This window comes from Trichosurus vulpecula, chromosome 1 (genome assembly GCF_011100635.1).
Source record: "Trichosurus vulpecula isolate mTriVul1 chromosome 1, mTriVul1.pri, whole genome shotgun sequence".
Classification (NCBI taxonomy): Eukaryota; Metazoa; Chordata; class Mammalia; order Diprotodontia; family Phalangeridae; genus Trichosurus; species Trichosurus vulpecula.
Window position 1 is genome coordinate 415616195 of NC_050573.1, and position 12629 is coordinate 415628823.

The window sequence follows — 12629 nt, forward strand, 5'->3', positions numbered from 1 at the left end:
CTACTACTTCCTTTGTAGTCCTTTGTACAGACTTCATTGTTCAACCAGGACTTTTCTCTCCAAATTACTAAAGATCTCTTAATTGAAAAATCCAATGGCCTTTTCTCAATCCTCGTCCTTCTTGATCATTCTACAGCCTTTGATACTTACACTCATAAATTACACTCATCCTGGATACTCTCTTCTTTCTAGGTTTTTGTGACACTGCTGTCTCCTATTTCTCTTCCTCCCTGTCTGACAACTCCTACTCTGTCTTTGATGTATCTCTATTCAGGTCACATCCACTAGCCATGAGTGTACCTGAAGGTTCTATCCTAGGCCCTCTTCTTTTCTCTCTCTATACTATTTCACTAGGATATCTCATCAGCTCCCATTAATTATCTCTGTGAAGATGACTATCAGAGCTACTCATCTATCCCTAACCTGTCTCTCAATTTCCAGTTTCATATCTCCTACTGCCAATTAGACATCTCAAAATAAATGTCCCATAGATGTCTCAAATTCAACATGTTCAAAACTGAATTTGTTATCTTTCCCCTCAAGTCGTCCCCTCTTCCTAACTTCCCTACTCCTTCACACTACTAGTTACCAAGGTTTGCACCAAGGTAAGATCATCAACTCCTCACTCTTTCTCACCCCTCATATCCAATCAATTTGCAAATCCTGTTGTTGATCTACAACTGTTTTCAAAAATAAATACAAAGCTAAATAATTGAAGAAATGCTAATTACTCATGGGGAAGCTAAACTAAAATAATTAAAATGAAAATATGCCTATTTTTATTTATTTAGTACTATGCCAATCAAACTAGCAAAGTATTAATTTATTGGATTAGAAAAAAATGAAATTCATATGTAGGGACAAAATGTCAAGAATTTTAGTGCAGAGAGTGGGAAAAAATGAATTTTGAAGAGATCTAGCAATAACTGACCTCAAATTGTAATACAAAGCAGTAATTCTCAAAACAATTTCTTACTACCTTAAAAATGGAGAGAATGATCAGCGGAACAGTACACAATATAGAAAAACAAACAGAGTTAGTAGCCTAGTCTTTGGCTACACAATGCCCCCAGCTACTGGAGTAAGAGCACTCTCTATTTAAAAACTACTGAGAAAATTGGACAGAAACTAAGTTTAGATCAGCACTTTATACCTCATAACAAGTTAAGCTCCAAATGGATATGTGACCTAGATATAAAAAGATACATCCTAAACAAATTAGAGAAAAAAAGAAATGACCATGATTCAGGTATTTGTATGGTGGAAGAATGTGAAATATAAATGCTAGAAAGGTAGGAAGTGGTCAGATTATGAAAGGCTTTAAAAGCCAACCAGAATTTATAGTTGACGCTGGAGATAATAGAGAGCTACTGGAGTTCCTTGAATAGGGAAGTAACCTGTTTGGATGGGTGATTAGGAAGAACAATTGGACAGGTGAGTGGAGAATGGATCAGAGTGGGGAGAAACTTCAGGCAGGTAGATCAACCAGCTGGCTACTTTTATAGCCTGGGCATGAGATCATGATGTCCCACACCAGGGTAGTGGCAATGTCAGAGGAGAGAAGAAGATATATACAAGAAATGTTATTAAGAGAGAAACAACAGGATATATATATATATATATATGTAGATTTTTCAAGGATTTTATACATTCTGTAGCTATTTTAAATGAAATTTCTCTTGCTGCTGAGCTTTATTAGTATTATTCACAGATTTTGGTGATTTCTGTGGGTTTATTTTATATCCTGAAATCTGATGAAATTGTTTCAGTTAATTTTCAGTTGACCTTCCCCAAGTGAACACCAAATTGGAAATCCTGAAAATCAAAAGAAAGACTGATAAAATTGAATTTAAAAAAACTATTCAACTAATAAATAAAACTATGAGAGAAAAAAACAGATAAGCCATTGGTTACTTTGATCAAAAAAAGAAAGGAAACCAAATTACTTGTATCAAAAATGAAAAGAGTAAATGTAACATCAATGAAGATGAAAATATAGAAATTATTAGGAGTTATTTTGCCCTATTATCTGCCAGTAAAACTGATAATCTAAGTGAAATGGATGAATATTTACAAAAATATAAGCTTCCATGGGAGGAGGTCATCTCTGGTTATTCCTCCCCCTCCCTTTCCTTCCCCCCAACTCCAGGCCAAGAAGGAGGATGATTTCACATGCAGTGAAGAGGAAGATATGACCTGGAATACTCTGAACAAAATGTAGCACTGGAAAACCAGTAATGCAATTCCAAAGTGTTGAAGGAAGATGACTCAAAAGCAGCATTAAGCAGTTTCCAGAAGGTTTTGGAGCTTGAAGGTGAAAAGGGAGACTGGAGATGTAAAGCACTGAAACAGTTGATTAAAATAAACTTCAAGTTGACAAACTATCCAGAAATGCTGGATAGCTATAAACAACTATTAACCTACTTTTGGAGTTTAATCATAAGGAACTATTCTGAAAAGTCTATTAAACTCAATGCTTGATTATATCTCTACTTCCAAACAGATGAATTTACTGCAGGGATTCCATGAAACAACATTGGAAGCTCTGGAAGAATGATAGTCTGTGGTTTAAGACAAACACAAAGCTTGGAAAAAAATATCTAGAATGAGAAGAATATGGAAAGCTTCATAAATTTTTGCTGCAATTGCATCAGTCATGCCAGACAGATGTTGGAGAAAATGACCTTAAAAATTATTATTATTAGAATTATTAGAAATTTATGCATTAGAAATTCAAATGTATAAAGCACAGAAAAATAACAAAAAACTTAAAGCATTGTATGAATAGTCATTGCACATCAAATCAGCCATCCCCCATCCACTGATCATGGGTGTCATTGGAGAATGTGGCAGCAAAATGCATTTATGAGAAGGTGAATTTGAGAAGGCTCACACGGATTTTTTTGAAGCATTCAAGAATTATGATGAATCAGGGAGTCCCAGATGAACCACTTACTTAAAATATTTGAGCTTAGCAAATATGGTAATGAAATTGGGAATAAATCCATTTTACTCTCAGGAGGCAAAACCATATAAAAGTGATCCAGAGATTCTAGTGATGATGAATTTAGTTAAGTGCTGATCAGAGTAATGACATCACTGAATTTGAGAAGATTCTGAAAACAAATCACAGCACCATCATGGATGTTCCCTTTATAAGGGAGTACATTGAAGGAATTAAAGATAGATGTAGCTGATGGGGAGAACTTACTGGTAAAATGCATATTGGATAACACTATTCATGGCCGAATTGATCAAGTCAACCATCTCCTTGAACTGTATCATCAGAAGAGGGGTCATCCCTGATACTGCACTAGATAAATGGACCAGCCAGATAAATTCTCTCAACCAAGCTGTAGTCAGTAAACTGGCTTAACAGAGAACTAGCTTTTACAAGACATACTTAAGTCAACACTTCAGTGATGTAAACCTTAAAAGAACTGGGAATGGCAAAACTACTCTTGGTTGATGTGCCCTGAAAATTTTTGGAGTTATAGCAGAAGGGCTTTTTTGATTAGCTGGTTTGTGTTTTGCTGCTGTATTTATCCCAAGAAAAACAGCTTTAATTTCCAGAAGAAAATCAAACTGCCATGGGATTTATGCTATATTAACATCTTGCCCTAAATATACAATATCATAATAATTTGTTATGGGCAACTAATGACCAGAGAGAAGATTTTTGTCATGATTTTAAATATATTGACATACTACTGTTGGTTAAATTCAAACATGTTTTACCTGCAGAAATTCACTCATAGAAATAACCTACAAAAACTTGAATTGTATACCGTTTTGAACACTTCCATTTCTCATATATAAATAAAAATGTTTCCTGCATTTTGCAAAATGTTAATTCTCTAAAAATATGTCCATATATTTCTGTGCCTGCAGTGTAGTAAAGGTTTAAATGAAACCCCATAATGATAGTGGCATACTGTCGCTTAGGTTTCAAGCAGCAAAATAAACAGTACAGTTCAGAAATTGTGTGTGTGTGTGTGTGTGTATACATATATGTACATATATATATATATGTGTATATATATATATACATATATATATATATATGCTGCCCAGATTAACAAAGGAGGAAATAGAATAATTCAAGAACACTATCCTAGAGAAAGAAATTGAACATTTGAACAAGCCGTAAATGACTTCCCTGAGAAAAAATCCCTAGGACTACATGGATTCAAAAGTGAATTCTTTTTTAAAAAATTTATTTATTTATGTTTTAGTTTTCAGCATTCATTTCCACAAGATTTTGAGTTCCAAATTTTCTCCCCATCTCTTCCCACCCCCACCCCAGGATGGCATGTAATTTGATGTGGGCTCTACACATACATTCAGATTAAACCTATTTTCACATTAGTCATGTATGTAAAGAAAACTTAGAACCAATGGGAGAAACTGCAAGAAAGAAAAAACAAAACAAAAAAAGAAAAAGAAAAAAAAGAGAGCAAGCAAATAATACGCTTCAATCTGCATTCAGACTCCGTAGTTCTTTTTCTGGATATGGATATCATTTTCTATCATGAGTTCTTTGGAGTTGTCTTGGATCTTTGCATTACCAAGAAGAGATAAGTCTATCAAAGTTAGTCATCTCACATTGTGGCTGTAACTGTGTACAATGTTCTCCTGGTCTGCTCACTTCACTCAGCATCGGTTCATATATGTCTTTCCAGGTTTTTCTGAAGTCTGCCTGCTCATCGTTTCTTATAGTACAATAGTATTCCATTACACTCATGTATCACAACTTATTCAGCCATTCCCCAACTGATGGGCATCCCCTCAATTTCCAATTCTTTGCCACCACAAAAAGAGCTGCCGTAAATGTTTTTGTACATGTAGGTCCTTTTCCCATTTGTATGATCTCTTTGGAATACAATCCTAGAAGTGGTATTTCCGGGTCAAAGGGTACGCACATTTTTATAGCCCTTTGGGCATAGTTCTAAATTGCTCTCCAGAATGGTTGGATCAGTTCATAACTCCACCAATAATGCATTAGTGCTCCAATTTCCCCACATCTTCTCCAGCATTTTCTTCTTTTGTCATGTTGGCCAATCTGATAGGTGTGATGTGGTACCTCAGAGTTGTTTTGATTTGCATTTCTCTAATCAATAGTGATTTAGAGCATTTTTTCATATGGCTATAGAAAGCTTTAATTTCTTCATCTGAAAACTGCCTGTTCATGTCCTTTGACCATTTTTGAATTGGGGAATGACTTGTATTTTTATAAATTTGACTCACTTCTCTATATATTTTTAAAATGAGGCCTTTATCAGAGACATTGGTTGTAAAAATTCCCAGTTTTCTGCTTCTCTCCTAATCTTGGTTGCATTGGCTTTGTTTGTACAAAAACTTTTCAACTTAATGTGACAAAAGTCATCCATTTTGCATTTAATAATGTTCTCTATCTCTTGTTTCATCAAAAATTCTTCTGTTCTCCATAAATCTGAAAGGCCAACTATTCCTTATTGTCCCTGAAAGGATAGTCTTCACAAGTGAATTCTACCAAATATTTAAGGAATAATTGATCCCAATACTACAGAACCTTTTGGTAAAACTAGGTAAAGGAGTCCAACCAATTTCCTTTTATGATACAAATATGGTTTTGATACCTAAACCAAAGAGATCAAAAACAGAAAAAGAAAATTAAAAACCAATTTCCTTAATGAATATTGATGCAAATTTTTAAAAAAATATATTTTCAAGTTGATTACAGGAACATACCACGAAGATCATATGCTACGACCAGGTGGAGTTTATACCAGGAATACAGGACTGGAAACTAGCATAATTGACCATATCAATAACAAAAACAACAAAAAATAATATGATTATACCAATAGATGCAGAAAAATCCTTTGACAAAATAAAACACTCATTCCTAGTGATTAATTAATTAACACCAGAAAACATAGAAATCAATGGAGCTTTCCTTAAATCATAAGCAATATCTATCTAAAATCATCAGCAAGCACTATCTGTATTGCAAATAAACTAGAAGCATTCCCAGTAAGATCAGGAATGAAGCAAGGATATCCACCATCACTACTCAATATGGTACTAGAAATGCTAGCTACAGCAATAAGACAAGAACAAAAACTATGAAGGAATGAAAATAGGTAATGAGGAAACAAGTCTGTCACTCTTTGCAGATGATATAGTTGTATACTTAGAAAAACCTAGAGAATCAACTGAAAAACTAGCTGAAGCAATTAACAACTTCAACAAAGTTTCAGGATATGAAATAAACCAGTATAAATCATCAGCGTTTCTATACACTACCAACAAAACACAGCAGCAAGAGATAGAAAGAGAAATTCCATTCAAAATAACTGCAGATAATGTAAAATGCTTGTGAGTGTATCTGCCAAGACAAATTCAGGGACTATATGAACACAATTACAAAACAATTTTCATACAATTAAAAACAGATCTAAACAATTAGACATACATCAATTGCTCCTGGGTAGGCCAAGCCAATATTAAAACAAAATGACAATTCCACCTAAGTTAATTCATTCTATGCCATACAAATCAATGACCAAAGAATTATTTTATAGAGCTAGAAAAAAAAATAGTAACAACCTTCATCTGGAACACAAGATATCAAGAGAATCAATGAAAAAAATGTTTTAAGAGTTGCCTAGTGATAATTGTTACAAAGTGGTAATCATGAAAACAAACCAGTACTGGCTAAGAAATAGAGTGGCGAATCAGTGGAATAGATTAGGTATACAATACACAGTACCAAAAGACCATAGTAATTTAGTATTTGATAAACACAAAGATCTAAGCTTTGGAGACAAGAACTCACTATTTGACAAAAATTGCTTGAAAATCTAGAAACCAGGCATAGACAAATATCTCACACTACATACCAAGATAAGGTCAAAATGGATAAATGATTTATATATGAAGGATGATAACATAAATAAATTAGGAGAGTGTGGAAAATTTTAGCTGTCAAGTCTATGGATAAGAAAAGGGTTTATAAACAAACAAAAGATAGAATATCATGGTAGGTAAAACGGATAATTTTGATTATATGAAATTAAAAGGCTTTTGCACAAACAAAATTAATTCAATTAACATTAGAAGTAAAACAGGAAACTGGGGAAAAAATTGCAGCAAGTTTCTCTGTTAAAGACCTCATTTTTCAAATATATAGGGAACTAAGCCAAACATAAAAATAAGGGCCACTCCCTAGTTTATAAATGGTCAAAGGATATGAACAGGCAGTTTTCAGAAGAAATCAATGCTATCAATAGTTGCATGAAAAAATGCTCTAAATATAAATTAAAACAACTATGAGATATGACCACATACATATTAAATTGACTAAGATGACAGAAAAGGAATACAACAAATGCTAGAGAAGATGTGGAAAAAATGGGACACTAATGCACTATTGGTGGACTTGTGAATTAGTCCAACTATTCTAAAGAACAATTTGGAATTACAACCAAAGGGTCATAAAACTTTACATACCCTTTGATCCAGAAATACCATTACAAGGTCTGTTTCCCAAAGACAGAAAAGGGAAAGATACAAAAATATTTATAGCAGATCTTTTTGTGGTGGCAAAGAATTGGAAATTGAGGAGACGCCCATCAATTGGAGAATGGCTAAACAATTTGTGATATATGATTGTGATGTAATAATTTTCTGCTATAAAAAATTATGATTGATGGTTCAGAAAAACCTGGGAAAACTTATATGTACTCATGCAAAGCAAAGTGAGCAGTGCCAGAAAAACAGTGTAGACATTTACAGCAATATGGTAAGGAGGATCAACTCTCAAAGACTTAACTTCTCTTATCAAGACAATGATCCAAGACAATTCCAAAGGATCCATAAAAAATATCCTATCCGCCTCCAGAGAGAAAACTGATGAACTCTGAATGCAGGTTGAAGCATGCTTTTTTAAAACTTTCTTTGCTTTTATTATTACGTTTTGTTTGTGTATTCATTTTCAGCTTGGTTAATATGGAAATATGTTTTATATGACCTCAGTTGTATAATCAAAATCAAATTGCTTGGTTTTTCAAGAAGAAGGGATGGCCAGGAAAGAGGGAGAGAATTCAGAACTCAAAATTTTAAAAAGTGGTTATTAAAATAATTTTTATATGAATTTGGAAACATGTAATAAAACAAAATAGTTTTTAAAAAAATAAAAGCACAATCAGACAGATAACTAAAAGTATCATTTAAGTTTTTTGCATAGTCTCATCATCAACAGGTAGAGATAATATCAGTTCCGTTACCTGATCTCAACCAATAGCTGGTTGAGTCAACTTGTTGAGAGTTTTAAAAACCACTGAAATGATCTCTGAATTTATCAATATTGCTTTAAACTTTTGTTGAGAAATCTGGATGATTCATCACAATTTGGAATATTTCCCTTTAGAGCCTTAAATGTACAAGTTTCTAAGCTATTTTCTTCTGACCCTTGATTTCTCTTGGTTATTAATTGGTAATAAGTTTTTAGGATAAGAGGGATTAGCAAATGGCCAGTATTCACTTATATCATCAATCATTTCATCCTCTACTTTGCAAACAGAGAGTAAGAGTGGTATAGAGTTACTATAGAGAACCAGCTCCAAGTCAGGAAGGCCTAGGTACAAGTTCTACACCTAACACACATTGGGATGTGGAGGTAACATCAAGGGACACTTCAAAGAGGAAACAGCACCTGATTTGAGCTATGAAGTGAAGGAGGAACTTTAACAGATGGAGATTGGAGAAGAAGTCAGTTTCAAGCATTAGGGATTATGTGAAAAACATCATTGAAGCAAGTGAGGGTGTGTTGGTAAGCAAAATGGCCTTTGTTTTCTTTGAGTAACTCAGTGTATTTCATTGAGCCTTACTAGGTGCTAAGCCCCAGGCCCAAACCCCTATTAGGTGTGGAACCTATGTGGGTGTGGATTGGTGACAAGGTGGGGCTGGCTAAGGGGAGGTGTTAACTCTGGAGCCATGCGCTATTAGGTGTTAACTTAATCTGTGTGGTTGTGAACCTCCCAGGGTCCTAAGGGGAGGGGCCAACTCAAGAACCAATCACCAGAGCATTCAGACGACGCTTGATGACGTCAAAAACTCTATAAGAGGAGAGAAGACAGTTTGAAGATTGATTTCTGTTGGAGCCAGAGACAGCTGCAGCCAAAGCTGAAGATAAAGCCAAAGCAGGAGCTGCTGGTAGCAGAGCTGACCCGAGTGTGGGCCAAGGAGTGCTGAGCAAGGACTTGGGGCCAGTGGGTAATCCTCTTACCGGAGAGGGGGAGCATGAATGTGATTTGGCTTAATACCATCATGCTTTTCTGTGGCCTCCTGGTTACTCTTGTGAGGCGGACTTATTGGGCCTGGAAGCTTTTGATCGAAATATCAAAATGGGGACGCTGGTTCATGGGTCTGTTACTTTGGAGCTTGAATAAATGCTTTAATTCTTCTGCCTTCTACTTAGAGAATTCCTTATATCCTGCGGTTCTGAACCATTCAGACATATACATGATTCTCTTTGAAATCATAAATTCTGCCTTCATAATACAGAGGGTAGAAAGTTTGATGGCAACACTGAGATTTTGCAGGGGAATATATGAACCCCTCAGTCTTCTAAGTACTACCCTAAGGCTATAATTAGAGGAACCATCACTAATCTGCAGTGGTGGAGGGAGTTTCCTTACTAGGGTGTCTACATACTAGTGAAATAACAAGACTCAATCCAAAGAATTTTCCTGTGGTGTTCTTTCTCCTCACTCAAACATATAGCAAATCATACTCATTTCTTAACTGGTAGCCTTCTCATCAAGAGCACACTCACTTTATATTTGCCACACTTCAATCATCAGTCAATAAGCACTTTCTCAAACTCTGCTCTGTGCTCAGAACTGTGCAGTATGGTTCAATGGAGTGAGTGTAGGATTTGAACATAGGCCTAGGTTCTAATCCTATCCTGTGACAAATTAAAAATCCAAGAGATAATTTCTAGGTAATTAATAATCAAGTTATTAATTATGGCTAGCAAATAATAGATTGAAGATAGTAACTTTTTCTTGTAGACAAAAGATGCCCCTTGGAGGCCTCTGAACCCTTAAATACCCTCGAAGAGTGGGTGTAGCCAACAGGCAGAAATCAACTCTAATTGGTTAACAATTAATGATAGAATTAAGGCAGGCTTATTCTAAGGAGGTGCTTGAGGATGTGACTCTAATCATATCACTGGGACAGAGAGACTCATCTCCACACCCAGATCATTCTGCCTCTAGCAATCTATACAAAGGATCTGTCCTCCACCCAGACCACTTATGTAGTTTAACAATGGGACAGAATTCACCTAGATTAAATCCTCTTTACCCTTTAAAAAGAAATAAGCTTTCCCAATTGGGTGGTCCCATGCAATAATCATAATCAACTCTGTCCTTCAGAGGCTGCTTTTAAATGAGGAAATAGAAAGGGAAAAAAAAAACCTTGTTTCTCCCTGATATTAATTGGTTATTAATAATCATTTCTCTCACCCTTTACTACCTATGTGATTCTGGTGGAGTAATTCAATATACTCAGGCCTCAGTCACCCCAACTTTAAAATGAGAAGATTGTCCCAAAGGACTCATGATGAGTAATGCTATCCACCTCCAGAGAAATAACTGATGGCATCTGAATACAGACCAAAACATGCTAATTTTTACTTTCTTTTTTTAAATTTGATTTTTCTTGTACAAAAATGACTAATATGGAAATGTTTTATGTGATTGCACATGTATAACCTATATCAGATTGCTTGCCATCTCTGGGAGAGAGGAAGAGAGGGAGGGATAGAATTTAGAACTCAAAACTTAAAAAAAAAAAAGGAATGTTAAAAATTTTTATTATACATAATTGGGAGAAAAATAAAATATTATTTTAAAAAATGAAGTACATCTTGTCAGGCCAAAAAAGTAAATAAAATAAAATAAGGGAATTGGATAGATGACCTCTATGGTCCCTTTCAACTCTACATTTATGACAATGCCTTCCTGAGAGAAGCTTCAATTTGAGTTGGGGAAATAAAGCTGACACATAGGAAACAGTAATAAATAATAGTTAAGAGAAACTGTTTCCCTAAGGCATTTGCTAAACTCGTGTTGGGTTCTTTGGAGGTCCAAATTTGACAACACAAAATTTCTTGGAATATGTGAAATCTTAAAGTAGAGCCTACCACCCTCAGTCTCTAATCATATTTCTGCCTAAGCACTCGCTGTTATTCAACTCAAAATTATTTATTGGGGAGCTAATCCTTACCTGTGGGTGGTAACCTTACCTTACAGGGTGAAAACAAAATCTCTGACTGTGGTGAATTATCCTCCATGGGGCCAGATGACCAGCTTTGGGGATAAGGGTGGTATTTTCAGTGCAAATACTAAGGGACCAGAAGAAAATCCAATGTTGTGCAAGACCAATGATTCTGTTATCATCAGGGGGAAAAAAAAGCAAGAAGGGAGACCAAAAGTAGCAGTGATGTCCAAGATCCATATATACATATACTATATACATATGTACATATATATACATATACATAGATATATTACATATATATACATATATATATATATATATAAATATTAGCATCATGGGTCAATAGAGATTCAAAGGGTAAAATTGACTGGCTTGTCCTATGATGCAAAATTCCAGTGACACTCATCACTGTGTACTCCCATCACTCCACCTTTGTACATGCAGTCCTCCTGTGCCTAGAATGCTCTGCCCTCTCCTCATCTCTGCCTCCTGATTTCCCTGGCTTCCTTCAAATTCAGCTTTTGCAGGGCACCTTTCCTAGTACCCCAGCTGCTAAGAGTTCCCCTTTCAGACTGTCCTCATCCTCTCTATTGTTGTTTTGTTCTTCGTTCCCGAAGAGGACCAATGACATCAGGAGGGTGACGTCTTTACTTGCAAGTGAATTGGATTTAAGTGAGGCAGAGCTGTGCAAAGTCATCAGCCTCTCTCTCTCTCTCTCTCTCTCTCTCTCTCTCTCTCTCTCTCTCTGTCTCTCTCTCTCTCTCTCTTCAAGTCATCGAGTCCGGTGGCAAGACACAGATCAAGACAATTGGCAATGGCCCCAGATGCAGTGGGAGACTTTGGCCTTTTTAAAGTAAGGTCTTTCCCAGGTCTCAGTTTGTCTAAAGCAATGCCCATTCAGTACTTAAAGGTTAGGTAAGAATAGAGGCAAAAATTGATTAAGTGAAAAAGAACATTGAAATACTAGCTGGACCACATGGAGGAGCTAATGATCTTTAAATAATCTTTAAAATAATGATCTTTAATGATGAAGAAGGCCTCTACTAAGGAATCATGCCTTTTTTCAGGAAAGTAGAGCACACTGGAGGGCAGGTGGGCATCCAGTGTGTCAGGACACTGGCTTCACATATGGCAGTGTCTTTAATACATGGGGTGATTATTGTGTCTCCGCCAAGAGGCCCCAGGCTAATGTGAAACCATCATTCAACAGCTATCCACACAGTGACCTGGCTTCCAATATTTACACATTGGTTATCTATGGTTTTGATCCCTAGCTTCTCTGTTACAGACTTTTTTTTTCATTTAGCTTAATCATCTGTACTATACTCAGCTTCATTCTCCATTCAACTTGATTTGTG

General features: G+C 35.6%; 1 pseudogene; it reads left to right on the forward strand.

Annotated features, from left to right (window-relative positions):
- The window catches only part of LOC118839228, a 39902-nt pseudogene extending 36526 nt beyond the window's left edge, over window positions 1–3376 (forward strand).
- Window positions 3377–12629: the final 9253 nt, after the last annotated feature.